This window comes from Tachyglossus aculeatus, chromosome 3 (genome assembly GCF_015852505.1).
Source record: "Tachyglossus aculeatus isolate mTacAcu1 chromosome 3, mTacAcu1.pri, whole genome shotgun sequence".
NCBI lineage: Eukaryota > Metazoa > Chordata > Mammalia > Monotremata > Tachyglossidae > Tachyglossus > Tachyglossus aculeatus.
In genome coordinates, this window is record NC_052068.1 from 1,047,488 (window position 1) to 1,056,093 (window position 8,606).

Here is an 8,606-nt window from a genome sequence, read left to right on the forward strand (position 1 = left end):
GAAACGGGGGCAGCGGATGGGCGGGCGGGGGGCCAAAGGGGCCGTAGCTCATCACAATGGGTTGACCATCATCATCATCATCATCAATCGTATTTATTGAGCGCTTACTGTGTGCAGAGCACTGTACTCAGCGCTTGGGAAGTCCAAGTTGGCAACATATAGAGACAGTCCCTACCCAACAGTGGGCTCACAGTCTAAAAGGGGGAGACAGACCAGTCACCCTGGGGTCCCCATGGGCGTTGGGCACCCACTCTTCCTTGGATTTTGTACATATCTATTCTATTTATTTTGTTAATATGTTTGGTTTTGTTCTGTCTCCCCCTTCTAGACTGTGAGCCCACTGTTGGGTAGGGACCGTCTCTATATGTTGCCAACTTGGACTTCCCAAGCGCTTAGTATAATGCTCGGCACACAGTAAGCGCTCAATAAATACGATTTAATGAATGAATGAATTTAATGAATGAATGAATGAAGCTATCTGTGTATGAGAAATTGCACAGATTTATCACTCTTTATTTTACTTGTTCATACTTCCTATTCTATTTATTTTGTTAATGTGCATTTAGCTTTCATTCTATTTGCTCGGCACACAGTAAGCACTCAATCACCATCATCAATCGTATTTATTGAGCGCTTACTATGTGCAGAGCACTGTACTAAGCACTTGGGAAGTACAAATTGGCAACATATAGAGACAGCCCCTACCCAACAGTGGACTCACAGTCTAAAAGGGGGAGACAGAGAACAAAACCAAACATACTAACAAAATAAATAGAATAGATATGTACAAATAAAATAAATAAATAAATAAATAGAGTAGAAAATAAATACGATTGATTGATTCATTGGATTTTGTCAAGCGAGTGCTCCCTCGCTCAACTCGCTTCCTCGAGAAGCGGCGTGGCTCAGTGGCAGGAGCCCGGGCTTGGGCATCATTCAATCTTCCTTCATTCAATCTTCAATCGTATTTATTGAGCGTATTTATTGAATCATTCATTCATTCATTTAATCTTCAATCGTATTTATTGAGCGCTTCCTGCGTGCAGAGCGCTGGACTAAGCGCTTGGGAAGTCCAAGTCGGCAACATCTAGAGACGGTCCCTACCCAACAGCGGGCTCACAGTCTAGAAGGGGGAGACAGAGAACAAAACCAAACATACTAACAAAATAGAATAAATAGGATAACTAAAGCCATCGTTATTATTACTCTAGTTTATTAGTGATGTGTATATAGCTATAATTCTATTTATTCTGATGGTATTGACACCTGTCTACTTGTTTTGTTGTCTGTCTCCCCCTTCTAGACTGTGAGCCCGTTGTTGGGTAGGGGCCCTCTCTAGATTCATTCATTCATTCATTCATTCATTCATTCATTCATTCATTCAATCGTATTTATTGAGCGCTTACTGCTTGCAGAGCGCTGGACTAAGCGCTTGGGAAGTCCAAGTCGGCAACATCTAGAGACGGTCCCTACCCAACAGCGGGCTCGCAGTCTAGAAGGGGGAGACAGACAACAAAACCAAACATATTAACAAAATAAAATAAACAGGATATCTACAGCCACCATTATTATTACTCTATTTTATTAGTGATGTGTATATAGCTATAATTCTATTTATTCTGATGGTATTCATTCATTCATTCATTCAATTGTATTTATTGAGCGCTTACTGTGTGCAGAGCACTGGACTAAGCGCTTCAGAAGTCCAAGTTTGCAACATCTAGAGCGCTTACTGTGTGCAGAGCACTGGACTAAGCGCTTGGGAAGTCCAAGTTGGCAACATCTAGAGACGGTCCCTACCCAACAGCAGACTCGTGGTCTAGAAGGGAGAGACAGACAACAAAACCAAACATATTAACAAAATAAAATAAATAACTAAAGCCATCGTTATTATTACTCTATTTTATTAGTGATGTGTATATAGCTATAATTCTATTTATTCTAATGGTATTCATTCATTCATTCATTCATTCATTCATTCAGTCGCATTTATTGAGCACTTACTGCATGCAGAGCGCTGGACTAAGCGCTTGGGAAGTCCAAGTCGGCAACATACGGAGACGGTCCCTACCCAACAGCGGGCTCGCGGTCTAGATGGGGGATACAGACAACAAAACCAAACACATTAACAAAATGAAATAAATCGGATAACTAAAGCCATCGTTATTATTACTCTATTTTATTAGTGATGTGTATACAGGTATAATTCTATTTATTCTGATGGTATTGACACCTGTCTACTTGTTTTGTTGCCCATATCCCCCTTCTAGACTGTGAGCCCATTGTTGGGTAGGGACCCTCTCTAGATGTTGACGACTTGTACTTCCCAAGCGCTTAGTCCAGTGCTCTGCACACAGTAAGTGCTCAAAAAATACGATTGAATGAATGAATGAGTGTGTAAATAAAATAAATAGAGTAATAAATACGTACAAACATATATACACATATATAGGTGCTGTGGGGAGGGGAAGGAGGTAAGGCCGGGGGGTGGGGATATACATATATGGGGATATACATATATCACCTGTATATATGTTTGTACGTATTTGTTACTCTATTTATTTATTTATTTATTTATTTTACTTGTACATATCTATTCTATTTATTTTATTTTGTTAGTATGTTTGGTTTTGTTCTCCGTCTCCCCCTTCTAGACTGTGAGCCCACTGTTGGGTAGGGACTGTCTCTAGATGTTGCCAACTTGTACTTCCCAAGCGCTTAGTACAGTGCTCTGCACACAGTAAGCGCTCAATAAATACAATTGATGATGATGATGATGATGGGGGGGGAGAGGAAGGAGGGGGCTCAGTGTGGGAAGGCCTCCTGGAGGAGGTGAGCTCTCAGTCGGGCTTTGAAGGGAGAGGTCATGGGTTCTAGTCCCTGCTCCACCACTTGTCAGCTGTATGACCTTGGGCAAGTCACTTCACTTCTCTGGGCCTCAGTTACCTCATCTGCAAAATGGGGATTAAAACTGTGAGCCCCCCGTGGGACAACCCGATCACCTTGTATCCTCCCAGTGCTTAGAACAGTGCTTTGCACATGGTAAGCGCTTAACAAACACCATTATTACTATTATTACTACTTTGTGCCAAGCACTGGGCTCAGAGCTGGGGCAGAACCAAGAGGTCCGCTTCCCATTTTAGAGATGAGGGGACTGAGGCTCAGAGAGGTTCACCCAATGAATACTAATGGCATTTATTAAGCACTTACTACATGCAAAGCACTGTTCTAAGCGCTGGGGAGGTTCCAAGGTGATCAGGTTGCCCCTCGTGGGGCTCACGGTCTTCATTCCCATTTTACAGATGAGAGAACTGAGGCCCAGAGAAGTGAAGCGACTAGTTAGGACAAGTCCAGGAGAAGCAGTGTGGCTCAGTGGAAAGAGCACGGGCTTCTAGACTGTGAGCCCGCTGTTGGGTAGGGACCGTCTCTCTATGTTGCCAACTTGGACTTCCCAAGCGCTTAGTCCAGTGCTCTGCACACAGTAAGCGCTCAATAAATACGATTGAATGAATGAATGAATGGAGTCAGAGGTCATGGGTTCAAATCCCGACTCCGCCAATTAGCTGTGTGACTTTGGGCAAGTCACTTCGCTTCTCTGGGCCTCAGTTCCCTCATCTGGAAAATGGGGATGAAGACTGTGAGCCCCCAGTGGGACAACCTGATCACCTTGGAACCTCCCCAGCGCTTAGAACAGGGCTTTGCACGTAGTAAGTGTCCCCTCCTTCCTCTCCCCCTCCTCCCACTCCCCACCCCCCCCACCTTACCTCCTTCCCCTCCCCACAGCACCTGTATATATGTATATATGTTCGTACAGATTTATTACTCTACTTATTTATTTATTTTACTTGTACATATTTATTCTATTTATTTTATTTTGTTAATATATTTTGTTTTGTTGTCTGTCTCCCCCTTCTAGACTGTGAGCCCGCTGTTGGGTAGGGACCGTCTCTATTTGTTGCCGACTTGGACTTCCCAAGGGCTTAGTACAGTGCTCTGCATATAGTAAGCGCTCAATAAATACGATTGAATGAACGAATGAATGTACATAGCTATAATTCAATCAATCAATCGTATTCATTGAGCGCTTACTGTGTGCAGAGCACTGTACTAAGCGCTTGGGAAGTACAAGTTGGCAACATATAGAGACAGTCCCTACCCAACAGTGGGCTTACAGTCTAAAAAGTCTATTTATTCTGATGGTATTGACACCTGCCTACTTGTTTTGTTGTCTGTCTCCCCCTTCTAGCCTGTGAGCCCGTTGTTGGGTAGGGTCCCTCTCTAGATGTTGACGACTTGGACATCCCAAGCGCTTAGTACAGTGCTCTGCATATAGTAAGCGCTCAATGAATACGATTGAATGAATGAATGAATTATTATTAAGTCCCTGATGAAAGTCTCAGAAATGGGTGAAAGCGCTTAGTTGATGCGAATAGTCGCAGTAGCTGTAGCAGTAGCAATAATAATAATAATAATGGTGTTTGTTAAGCGCTTACTATGTGCCAAGCGCTGTTCTAAGCACTGGGAGAGATACAAGGTGATCAGGTTGTCCCACGGGGGGCTCACAGTTTTAATGCCCCTTTGACAGATGAGGGAACTGAGGCCCAGAGAAGTGAAGTGGCTTGCCCAGGGTCACCCAGCTGACAAGTGGCGGAGCCGGGATTAGAACCCATGTCCTCTGTCTCCCAAGCCCGGGGTCTTTCCACTACAGCGGCAGTAGTAATAGTAGGAGCAGGAGCTCAATAAATAGGACTGAATGAATGAATTTGGGATTTCAAAAGACAGTTCAGGGAGAAAGCAAGAGCGGGGTTGCCACCTGCTGGATTATATGGCTAATATTATTATTATTAATAATAATAATGATAATAATAATGGTATTTATTAAGCACTTAATACAGGCAAAGCACTGTTCTAAGCGCTGGGGAGGTTACAAGGTGATCAGGTTGTCCCACGGGGGGCTCACAGTTCTAATCCTCATTTTACAGATGAGGTAACTGAGGCCCAGAGAATGATGACGATGATGATGATGGCATTTTATTAAGTGCCTACTATGTGCAAAGCACTGTTCTAAGCACTGGGGAGGTTACAAGGTGATCAGGTTGTCCCACGGGGGGCTCACAGTCTTAATCCCCATTTTACAGATGAGGGAACTGAGGCCCAGAGGAGTGAAGTGACTTGCCCAAAGTCACACAGCTGACATTTGGTGGAGCCGGGATTTGAACCCATGACCTCTGACTCCAAAGTCCAGGCTCTTCTCCACTGAGCCACGCTGCTTCTCACAGCTGGTTTCTAATCCTACTTGTTTTGTTGTCTGTCTCCCCCTTCTCGACTGTGAGCCCACTGCTGGGTAGGGACCGTCTCTATAGGTTGCCAACTTGTACTTCCCAAGCGCTTAGTCCAGTGCTCTGCACACATTAAGCGCTCAATGAATACGATTGAATGAATGATTGAATTAGAGCTCACCTCCTCCAGGAGGCCTTCCCACACTGAGCCCGCTCCTTCCTCTCCCCCTCCCCCCCACCCTAATAATAATAATAATAATAATGGTATTTATAAATGCCACCATTGTAATAATAATAATGGTTTTTATTAAGCGCTTACTATGTGCAAGGCACTGTTCTAAGCACTGGGGAGGATGCAAGGTGATCAGGTTGTCCCACACAGCACCTGTATATATGTATATATGTTTGTACGTATTTATTACTCTATTTATTTTACTTGTACATATTTATTCTATTTATTTTATTTTGTTAATATGTCCTCTGACTCCCGAGCCCGGGTTCTTTCCACTACAGCAGTAGTAGTAATAGTAGGAGCAGGAGCTCAATAAATAGGACAGCTCCTATGTAGTGCTCAATAAATACGTTTGACTGAATGGATCTGAATCAATCAATCAATCAATCATACTCTGAATGGAGTGCTTACTCTATGCAGATCATTGTAATAATAATAATAATAATAATAATAACGGCATTTATTAAGCGCTTACTATGTGCAAAGCACTCTTCTAAGCGCTGGGGAGGTTACAAGGTGATCCGGCACAGTTCAATGCTCTGCTCACAGTAAGCACTCAATAAATACGATTGAATGAATTGAGCTGAATGAATTGAGCGCTTACTGTGTGCAGAGCATTGTAATAATAATAATAATAGTGATGGCATTTATTAAGCACTTACTGTGTGCAAAGCACTGTTCTAAGCGCTGGGGAGGTTACAAGGTGATCCGGCAGAGCATAATGCTCTGCTCATAGTAAGCGCTCAACAAATACGATTGACTGAATTGAACTGAATGAATTGAGCGCTTACTGTGTGCAGAGCATTGTAACAATAATAATAATAATGATGGCATTTATAAAGCGCTTCCTATGTGCAAAGCACTGTTCTAAGCGCTGGGGAGGTTACAAGGTGATCCGGCAGAGTACAATGCTCTGCTCACAGTAAGCGCTCAATAAATACGATTGACTGAGTTGAATGAATTGAGCTCTTACTGTGTGCAGAGCATTGTAATAATAATAATAATAATGGCATTTATTAAGTGCTTACTATGTGCAAAGCACTGTTCTAAGTGCTGGGGAGGTTACAAGGTAACTAGGTGGTCCCCCAGGGGGCTCACAGTCTTAAACCCCCTTTTACAGATGAGGTAATTGAGGCACAAAGAAGTTAAGTGACTTGCCCAAAGTCACACAGCTAACAATTGGCTGAGCCGGGATTTGAACCCATGACCTCTGACTCCAAAGTCCGGACTCTTTCCACCGAGCCACGCTGATGCAGTAATCCAGTCGGGATGGGATGAGAGATTGAACGAGCAAGGTAACGGTTTGGATGGAGAGGAAAGGGCGGATCTTGGCGATGTTGCAGAGGTGAGACCGGCAGGTTTTGGTGATGGATTGGATGTGAGGGGTGAACGAGAGAGCGGAGTCGAGGATGACACCAAGGTTGCGGGCTTGTGAGACGGGAAGGATGGTAGTGCCGTCTACAGAGATGGGAAAGTCAGGGAGAGGGCAGGGTTTGGGAGGGAAGACAAGGAGTTCAGTCTTGGGCATGTTGAGTTTTAGGTGGCGGGCAGACATCCAGATGGAGATGTCCTGAAGGCAGGAGGAGATGCGAGCCTGGAGGGAGGGGGAGAGAGCAGGGGCAGAGATGGAGATCTGGGTGTCATCAGCGTAGAGATGATAGTTGAAGCCGTGGGAGCGAATGAGGTCACCGAGGGAGTGCGTGTAGATGGAGAACAGAAGGGGACCGAGCACTGAACCTTGGGGAACCCCCACAGTGAGAGGATGGGAGGGGGAGGAGGAGCCCGCAAAAGAGACTGAGAATGAACGACCTGAGAGATAAGAGGAGAACCAGGAGAGGACGGAGTCTGGGAAGCCAAGGTCAGATAGCGTGTTGAGGAGAAGGGGGTGGTCCACAGTGTCAAAGGCAGCCGAAAGGTCGAGGAGGATCAGGACAGAGTAGGAGCCGTTGGATTTGGCAAGCAGAAGGTCATCGGTGACCTTTGAGAGGGCAGTTTCCGTGGAGTGGAGGGGACGGAAGCCAGATTGGAAGGGATCAAGGAGAGAGTTGACGTTGAGGAATTCGAGGCAGCAGGTGTAGACGACTCATTCTAGGAGTTTGCAAAGGAAGGGTAGGAGGGAGATGGGGCGATAACTAGAAGGGGACGTGGGGTCAAGAGAGGGTATTTTTAGGATGGGGGAGATATGGGCATGTTTGAAGGCAGAGGGGAAGGAACCAGTGGAGAGTGAGCGGTTGAAGATGGAAGTTAAGGAGGGAAGAAGGGACGGAGAGAGAGATTTCATGAGATGAGAGGGAATGGGGTCGGAAGCACAGGTGGCCGGAGTAGCACTTGAGAGGAGGGAGGAGAGCTCCTCTGAGGATACCGCTGGGAAGGATGGGAGAGTTGCGGAGAGGGTTGAGAGCCGGGGGGTTGGAGAAGCAGGGGGAGTGACTTTGGGGAGCTCAGAGTGATGGAGTTAATTTTACTAATGAAGTAGGAGGCCAGATGGTTGGGGGTGAGGGATGGAGAATGGGCAAGAACCGGGGGCCTGAGAAGGGAGTTAAATGTACGGAAGAGCTGACAGGGATGATGGGCATGGATGTCAATAAGGGAGGAGAAATAGTTTTGCCTGGCAGAGGAGAGGGCTGAGTTAAGGCCCTTAACCTAAAACAGTAATAATAATAATAACACTGATGGTATTTGTTAATCGCTTACTATGTGCAAAGCACTGTTCTAAGCGTTGGGGAGGTTACAAGCTGATCAGGTTGTCCCACGGGGGGCTCACAGTCTTAATCCTGTTGGGTAGGGACCGTCTCTATACGTTGCTAACTTGTACTTTCCAAGCGCTTAGTACAGTGCTCTGCACACAGTAAGCGCTCAATAAATACGATTGAATGAATGAATACGATTGAATGAATCCTCCTCCTTCGTCATCACCTCCCCCTCCCCCCACCTTACCTCCTTTCCCTCCCCACAACAACACCTGTATTTATGTATATATGTTTGTACAGATTTATTCTATTTATTTTATTTATACATATTTATTCTATTTATTTTATTTTGTTAATATGTTCTGTCTTCTTGTCTGTCTCCCTCTTCTAGACTGTGAGCCCGCT